General features: G+C 51.7%; 1 non-coding gene across 1 annotated transcript; it reads right to left on the bottom strand.

Moving 5' to 3' along the window:
* Window positions 1-7,806: 7,806 nt before the first annotated feature.
* Window positions 7,807-7,970, bottom strand: LOC146205637 (U1 spliceosomal RNA). The gene has a single exon (XR_014704627.1). It is a non-coding gene; the product is annotated as a U1 spliceosomal RNA (small nuclear RNA).
* Window positions 7,971-9,208: the final 1,238 nt, after the last annotated feature.

Genomic DNA, 9,208 nt, shown 5'->3' on the forward strand with positions numbered 1-9,208 from the left:
GAAAATCCGGCATCGGCATTATCGGCGTTGCGTGCGTAAAATGAAGGTCATGACTCTTCCAGGTGGCGTACTTGTTATAGACTTGCATGGCCGAACACAATTAGCTCGACGAGGTGTCTGACATCACGTGACTATGTGACATGGCCCATTTGGCAGGCACTGCCACATCGGGCTTCGCGTCTGAGATTGGGGAGGGTGAGAACATAGTTTGTTTGTTTTTTTGTTGCCATACTTCGCCATAATGCAACCGAACCTACAATGGAGATTCACCCAGTTCATGAGACCCGCAAGTTGCTACTTCTTCCTGGCAGCTAGGCGCTGCCAAGTTGAAGATTCCTTACCCGCCTCCAGCCTTCCACGAATCTTGCCTTGTGAGCCAAGCACCTTGACATTCAGGCACGTTCGCACGGCCATTGTTAAGCGGGGCTTCAAATATATATATATATATATATATATATATATATATATATATATATATATATATATATATATATATATATATATATATATATATATATATATATATATATATATATATATATATATATACCGAAGTTCCAGTGCAATGTATGTTGCCTGTCGGTGCCCGCAGAGACCAGGCCTACAGCATCCGCCAATATTGATACGGTGCGGACAACCTCCTTTCGAACAAATGTCCCTGAATACCTGGCTTCCTGCTGTGGAAACGAGACGTATGCGATAGGTAGTATAGGCTGCGCAGTGCGCACATCTGAAAATGTAGTATGTGTGAAAACACGGAATGTTTCCGATAAATGTTATAACTGGAGGGCTGTTTTACTTTAGCTTGTTCCGCTTCAAGGGCGATGCACTTGGGCACGAAGCCGCGTGCTCATGAGATCGCCCCGCGCTCTGTTCGCAAGCCACGGCCCCGCGCCGGACAAAGAAGTTTGCACTATAGGCGACACAGCGCGAGGAGCTCCGCGATAAACTCCCGCCGTAGTTATGTGCCGTTATCACTGACGACTTCATCACTATCATCAGTCCGAACTCCAACGTTGGCAGAGTGGTTCTTCCTCGACTTAGCACTGACACACCAGAGCACGGAGCCACGCGAGGTACGTGCTTTGTGCCGATCGAGTTTCAGCTCCCGGAGGAGCCTTTTTTGCATGTGAATTAATTTCCTTTCACCATTGGTTGATATGATCGAGGCGCTTCTGTACGTGTTTGGGTGAGTAGAGTCTTGTGGAGGTTGGATGAAGCTGGGTGAAGGAATTGGGAGGGCGGAGGTTGGCATGAGGGTGGTGGCTGGACGCCCGTAGGTGACAAAAGCTCTGTATCTGGACCCTCAGGGTGTCCGGGAGCTGGAGGCTTTACAGGCCGACGACAGTTCCGGATAATGTTTGCGACATTCGTCGTTTTAATTCACACGCATTAAAGAAATTAGGATGAAAGGCTTTAGTCCATTTCTGCGCGATAGAATATAACCAAAAAAAGTATAGGGGGACGCTTAAGCTGCCTTAACACCATCTTTTCATTGTGCGAATTCCTTTTATATTTTCATGAGGAGGTTGTTTTTGGGAAACCAAGGCGCCTTATTTGTCGCACTCTTCATGGATTTAAACTTAAAATGAAAGGCGTACAATCGGAGATACAGTCTTGGTAGAAAGTTATGAAGCCAAACGATTTTCGTATCAACCGCAAAAATCAAGCTTTCGTGGCTCCAGTAAAGGCATGAGTGCCTTGAAATGCTTTGACATTATAGTTTCAGACTGCAATAAGAAACCACGTCCTAGCCTTTTAAAGGCCCTTAATCCTGTAATGTTGTAGTTGCGCTTCATTTTGCTGCTGAAACGAAAATCCTTAGGCTCCAGGACGTTTGACGAAGACTGCACATATTTGGTCGGATCGAATCACTGTTCCAATTAACCTACAGCCTCCGCCTTGACTCAAACATGGGTGACAAATGGGAAGCGAAATTGTCTGACTTAACTATGAACGCTGCACAGAGTACGGTTGCGTCGCAAGTTTGGTACGAAATAACGTCCAAATAGCCTAGTTCGATCCCGTGGGTCTGGAATAGTATTTCACGTAGACTACACAGGTGCGCGCGAGATATAAGGTTTGAGACGGGCGACATGCACGACTTCTGGATGATGGTTTGCAGGAGAGTGGCGGTTCACAGGGATAATCTCGTACGTCACGTCGGTAAGTTGCCGCAAGACTTGGTAAGGGCCCACGTAGCGGGGCAGAAGTTTCTCGCACATGCCTACACGTCGAGCAGGGAGCCAGAGGAGTACGAGGGAGCCAGGAGGGTAGTAGGCGTCACGGTGCTGGAGATCATAACGGTGCTTTTGAGAATGCTGGGACGCACGATGCCGGTCTCGAGCAATATGACGGGCGACATCAGTGCGGGCGATGGCATCAGAAGCGTAAATGCAGGAGGAATCGTCAAGAGGCAGTAAGGTGTCGAAGGGAAGTAGAGGGTCGTGGCCGAAGAGTAGATAAAAGGGAGAGTATCCGGCGGTATCATGCCGTGAGGAGTTATAAGCGAATATTATGAAAGGTAAAGAGATGACCCAGTCACGGTGATGGTCAGAAACATACATTGACATCATATCGGTCAGGGTACGATTAAGGCGCTCAGTAAGACCGTTCGTTTGTGGATGGTAGGCCGTTGTAAAGTTGTGGCGCGTAGCGCATGAGCGCAGAAGGTCATTAACAACTTTAGAAAGGAAGCAGCGACCGCGATCGGTGAGCAGTTGACGAGGAGCACCATGAAGCAAGATGACGTCATGCAAAAGAAAGTCTGCAACGTCGGAGGCACAGCTGGTGGGGATAGCTCTGGTTATGGCATACCGGGTGGCGTAATCGGTCGCTACGGCAATCCATTTGCTCCCTGAAGTGGATGTGGGAAATGGCCCAAGCAGGTCGAGACCAACTCGAGAAAAGGGCTCAGTTGGAACTGCGAGGGGTTGCAGGGGCCCACTAGGGTGAAGAGACGTAGCGACGAACAGAGCGGCACAGCTCACCTGCGCTGGCACAGCTCACAGGCGGCGACGTAGCGACGAACAGAGCGGTAGAGGGCAGGCCAGTAGAATCGCCGTCGAACATTGTCGTATGTGCGGGACACTCCTAGGTGCCCTGCTGTAGGACCATCATGAAGGTACGCAAGAACAGCAGAGCGTAGATGTGTCGGGACAACAAGCAAAAGGTCTACACCATCTGGGCGCATATTGCGTCGGTATAATGCGTTATTAAGCAGCACAAACATACTGATAGGCGGATCGGTGATGTCGTTGCGCAGGTGATCAATAATGGGGCGCAGGGGAGGATCACGATTCTGTTCAACGCCGATGTGGAGAAAGTTCGAAATCGACAAAACGCAGTCGTCAGCAGTATTGTCAGGAAGTTCAGGAGGGTCAACGGGGTGGCGGGACAAGCAGTCGGCGTCTTGATGTAGGCGGCCTGACTTGTACACAACAGTAAACGTGTATTCTTGTAATCGCAAGGCCCAGCGACCTAAGCGGCCAGTAGGGTCCTTAAGTGATGACAACCAACACAAGGCATGATGGTCCGTCACTACGCTGAAGGGCCGCCCAAACAAATAAGGACGGAATTTGGTCAACGCCCAAACAAGTGGAAGGCATTCGCACTCCATAATGGAATAATTGCGCTCGGACTGAGATAGAAGGCGGCTGGCATAGACAATCACACGAGAGTGGCCGTGCTGGTACTGGGCAAGGATGGCGCCAATACCATGTCCGCTAGCGTCGGTGCGAAGTTCTGTGGGCGGACGGGTCGAAGTGCGCCAGTACAGGAGGAGCTGTGAGCGCCGAAATGAGCGTTGTGAAGGCCTGAGCTTGTTCACGGCTCCACGAGAAATTCACGTTTTTCTGCAAAAGGGAGGTAAGGGGACGTGCTAGGTCAGCGAAGTTCCGAATGAAGCGACGGAAGTAGGAGCAGAGCCCGAGAAAACTTCGCACATCACTTGTATTACGTGGTGTAGGGAACTCGCGGACTGCACGAACTTTATCAGGGTCGGGCTGCACACCATTTTCGTCAACCAAATGTCCCAGGAATTTGGTCTGGCGGCGGCCGAAACTGCATTTTTTTTTGCGTTGAGTTGAAGACCGGCGTGGCGAAAGACTGCCAGTATCGTACAAAGCCGTTCAAGGGGACTTGTGAACGTGGGAGAGAAAACGACAACGTCATCTACGTAGCATAAGCACGTTGTCCACTTGAAGCCACGGAGAAGCGAGTCCATCATGCGCTCGAAGGTCGCAGGAGCGTTACAGAGGCCAAATGGCATGACCTTGAATTGCTATAGTCCGTCAGGGGTGACAAATGCGGTTTTCTCTCGATCCCGTTCGTCGACAGCTATTTGCCAGTAGCCGGAACGCATGTCGATCGAGGAAAAATAGCTGGCACCATGCAAGCAGTCGAGGGCGTCGTCAATTCTTTGGATCGAATAAACGTCCTTTTTAGTGATCTGATTGAGGTGGCGGTAATCTACACAGAATCTCCAAGTTTGATCTTTCTTTTTGTCTAAAGCGACAGGAGACGCCCAGGGACTGCAGGAAGGCTCAATAATATTATTTGTCAACATCTTGTCGACCTCCTTCTGTATCACGTGGCGCTCAGCAAGAGAGACTCGATAAGGCCTTTTGTGAATAGGGCTGGCATCACCAGTATTGATGCGATGGGTAACGACAGATGTCTGGGTCAAAGGTCGGTCGCCAAAATCAAAAATGTCGCTGTACGAAAACAAAAGGTCGGAGAGAGCACTGGCTTGCTGAGGTGTCAAATCCGGTGCTATCATGGGAGTAAAAAGGGTCGAACGAGAAGGTGATACGGGGGGTTCAGACAGAGGTACAGGCTTGAGGGCAGAAACTTCGCAGTCAGCCAACGGAAGCAAGTCAGCGAGTGTAATGCCATGGGGCAAAACTTGGACAGAGCGGCTAAAGTTAAGGACGGGAAGATAGGTTCTGTTATCCGTGACGGTCAAGAAAGTGCGAGGGAGTATGACGTTACGGTGGAGAACAACATCGGTGATTGGACAAGTGACGTATGTATCATCAGGAATACCAGGAAACGGGGCCAAATGAACATACATGGCAGCTTCGGGCGGTAGGCGAACAAACTCGACGGAGCAGAAGCGTGGCTTGATATCTGTGCGGTCGGAGCAGAAAGGCAGGTCTAAGCGAAGGAGGCCACTTGAACAATCAATCAGGGCAGAGTGCGCCGTTAAAAAGTCGATGCCGAGGATCACATCGTGAGGGCAGCGGTCAATTACAGTGAAGCGCACAGGGGTAGTTCGACCAGTGCTCACGCGCGCAGTGCAAAGTCCCATGACGGCAGCGACGCCTCCATCGGCGACACGAACGGCTGATGAAGAGGCGGGTGTGACAACTTTTTTGAGTCGGCGGCGAAACGAAGAGCTGAGGACGGAAATTTGGGCACCAGTGTCAATGAGGGCGGTAACAGGCACACCATCTACACAGATATCTAGAAGATTGCGGCGGTGAGCGAGGGCCAGCAGAGGATTTTCGGGCCGGGTCGTCAACGCAGTTTCACCTGCGGGAGCTGCATTGATAAGTTTTCCGGGAGCGGGCCAGAGAAGTGAGGGGACGAGGAACGGTGAGGTGGGGGCGAGCGGGAACGGCGGGTCTGGGGAGACGGCAATCGGCTGGACATGCGCGGGGATGGCGGGTTAAAGTCACGAGAGGGCGTATCACGGAGAGAGGTTGGGTGTGGTGCGATCATGATAGTAGCGAGGTCGAGGTGGCGGAACCCAACGGCTGCGGCAATGGCAAGAAATGTGGCCGGCACGTGAGCAGTTGAAGCAGATGGGTCGGTTGTCCAAGGTCCGCCATTCTTCTGGGTTGCGGTAGCGTCGGGTAGATTCGGGGTATCGCGTCGGGAAGGGCGCAGTCGGAGCCGCAGCAGCTACCACCGGGTGGGCTGGACAGAAGGCTGTGCGGACGGCTGACCAGAGCTGAGGCTTACGCTCGCATTAAGGCCCACGTTCGCGAATTCTTGGCGAACGACAGCTTGGATCAGTGCTATAGTAGCATCCGCCGGCTGAGGTGTGAATGCGACGGGGGCCATTGCCTCCAGCTCTCTGCGAACGATCCTGGTCAAGTTTGGCTCATGGGACGGCTGCTGCAGTGTTGGCAGATCTTCGCACGAAGACGTAGCAACTGTGTTTGGCAAGCGGTCGAAGCGGGGAGCAATACGACGATGTTTAGAGTGCTCAAACCGCCGGCATACCTCGAGGACGGAGTCGACCGTCGTACCTCCACCAAGATGTTACGAGGCACGTCGAGATGTTAGGAGGCGATGGTACGTCGTAGCCGCAACAGTTCACCGTCAGGGACACACTCACAGGAGAACCAAACGTAGCTGCAGCGTCGTCTTTCTCCACTAGCCCAGCACTTCGTCATCGTCTCTTTCACTGCGTACCGTTACAATATATATATATATATATATATATATATATATATATATATATATATATATATATATATATATATATATTGTAAGGAAGAAGATGATTCAGCGCCCACGCAAACGACGACGAAGACGGCTGAGTTCCTGGCCGATCAGCTGGCGCGCGCACTAGAAGCTCAGACTGTCTTTTTCGGACGAGATTGTGCCTTACTCTACGATCGTCGTGTGTCACCGGTCGCCGTCTCCAGGCCTCCGAATAACCCCTAATAAACCCCTCTTCATTTGGTGGAGGTGCGGGGTGAGACTCTTACACGATCGCCGTGGAGCTCCGCAGCCGTACGATACCCATGGCGACAAACGAGGTAGGTCAACAGCCAGTGGCAGCCCCTTCGCAGTCCATTGCATGCTCCGGTGCCATTCGGCAGCGAGACCCCGCAGTTTTCAGCGGGCAGGGCGACCAGGACGTTGAAGATTGGCTGGCCTCGTACGAGTGAGTCGTCATAACAACTGCGATGACCGCATGAAGATCAACAACGTCATTTTCTACCTTAGTGACGTTGCTAACCTATGGTACCGAAATCATGAGGCCGACATGCCAACTTGGGCCAACTTCAAGGCGAAGTTCACGGACGTTTTCGGTCGTCCCACAGTGCGGAAACTACGCGCTGAAGAATCACTGCGCGTACGAGTTTAGCATGAAGGGGAAACCTTCACTAGTTACATTGAAGACGTCGTCGATTTGTGCAAGCTTGTCGACCCATCTATGGATGAGGCTAAAAAGATAAAACACATAATGAAGGGCATTGATGTCGATGCATTTCACATGCTGTGGGCAAAGAGCCCCACCACAGTGGTCTCAGTATATAGTCTTTGCCAAAGTTTCGACGAGCTGCTCAAGCAACGCCTCTGCACTCGTCGCCCTCACGCACCTGCTGCGGCCATCTCTGGCCTGGATGTGAGCAGCGACCTTTTAACTCACATAAAAGACTTTGTTCGAGATGAGGTCTCTAGACAGCTTGGGATTTTGTCTGCCCCGCGCCCGTCGTCTACAGCCCAGCTGCTTACCCCTTTTATCCGACACACCATCACGCAGGAGGTTGCCGATGCCCTTCTCAGTTTTGGCCAGCCAGCGCCCGTCATACCTCATGCCGACCCTCCCACCATTGAGTTACAGCCCCCCTGTTGTCGTGCCGCCCCTACCTGTGCAAGAACAGATGCCTCCCACGTTTGCACAAGTTATCGCCCGCCCACCGCCGCCACAGTCCTTTGCGTACGTGCAGCCGCAGGACAATAAGGCCATCCACACAGAATTGCTCTGGAGGCGTGTGGAGACAGGACCAAGATCATTACAGCCATCACTCTGCGTGAAACTCGGTCTTTCTTTTGATTTCAGTGCAGGGGTTGGCGCGTACGCCTATACCCCAACTACCAAAAGTTAAATGCTCGAGCTTCTCCAGTTTGGGATAGTGGCGGGCATCAGCCGACCGCGGTGTAATGGACGACCTCCACCCGGGAATTCGACCTTCCTGATCAGCGAAGTTCCAGCTCAATGTAAGATGTCGTTTGTCGGTGCCCGGAGAGACCAGGCCTACAGCGTCCGTGAATATTGCTTCGGTGCGGGCAACTTCCTTTCGAACGTTATCCCTAACTACCTGGTTTGCTGTTGTGTAAACGAGACGTATACGCATGTGGTAGACATATAGCTGCGCACCTCTGATAATCGAATATGTAGGAAACATGGAAAGTTTCAGATACATAGCAGAAGTTAAGGGCCGTTTCACTTTATTTTGTTCCGCTTCGAGGGCGACGCACTTGGGCACGAAGCCGCGCGCTCACGAGATCGCCCCGCGCTCTGTTCGCAAGCCACGGCCCGGCGCCGGACAAGTAAGAAGTTTGTACTATAGGCGACGCAGCGCGAAGAGAGCAATAACAAGCTCCCGCGGTGGGTATGTGCCATTACGACTGAGGGCATCATCATCATCACCAGTTCGAACCTCAACGTTGGCAGAGTAGGTCTTCCTCGGCTTAGCTCTGACACACTTGGGCACGGAGCCACGCGGTCACGCGGTGTGAAGACGGTGTTCTGCCGTCGAAGCAAGACGTGTGTATAGAGACAGGTGCGCTTCATTGACTGGCTGTACTTCCGGAAGGGATCACACGATGTCTTACGTTGAAAGCCACGTAGAGAAAAATAGCGTTATCATAATGAGGGAGAAAATGTGCACTGAAACTCTTTTGCTTTAGTACTGCACTCACTACGCAGACGAAATAGATTTAACTAGTGCTGACTGCATGGCATCGCGTGGCAATGCCGCAGAATTCTGACCTTATCCCAAACCGTGCCCTCCCGTAGCGGTGATTGAGTGTCACTTCGCTAGAATTCAAGCGTAGTATTCCCAGCGAGCATGGACTATCGACGAGGCCACTTGTGTCCATGTTAAGGACTCTGCCTAGCAGTGATACACTTTTACATTTTCTAAAGCTTGTTTCCGATGCCAAAAATCGAGCATCGAGGTTGCCGGCGTCGTAGTAGCGAGCGAAGTATCTCGGGCATTTCTGTGACATGTGGTAGTTGTTTTGCTTGCATGGCCGAAAACTGTTAGCTGGAAGGGTTGTCTGACATCACATGACCACTTGACATGGCACATTTGGCAGGCACTGCCAGCTCTGGCCTGTCCGTTCATATGAACTGAGACCAGGGTGCGATCAGAATGAGCCTTCTAGGACCCTTGTATTCTAAGTCAGACACGCTTCCCCCAGGTCACGCAAGAAGGTACGATCCGGGGTGAACGAGAGA

This window comes from Amblyomma maculatum, chromosome 1, assembly GCF_055883805.1.
Source record: "Amblyomma maculatum isolate TAMU_Amacu chromosome 1, ASM5588380v1, whole genome shotgun sequence".
Classification (NCBI taxonomy): Eukaryota; Metazoa; Arthropoda; class Arachnida; order Ixodida; family Ixodidae; genus Amblyomma; species Amblyomma maculatum.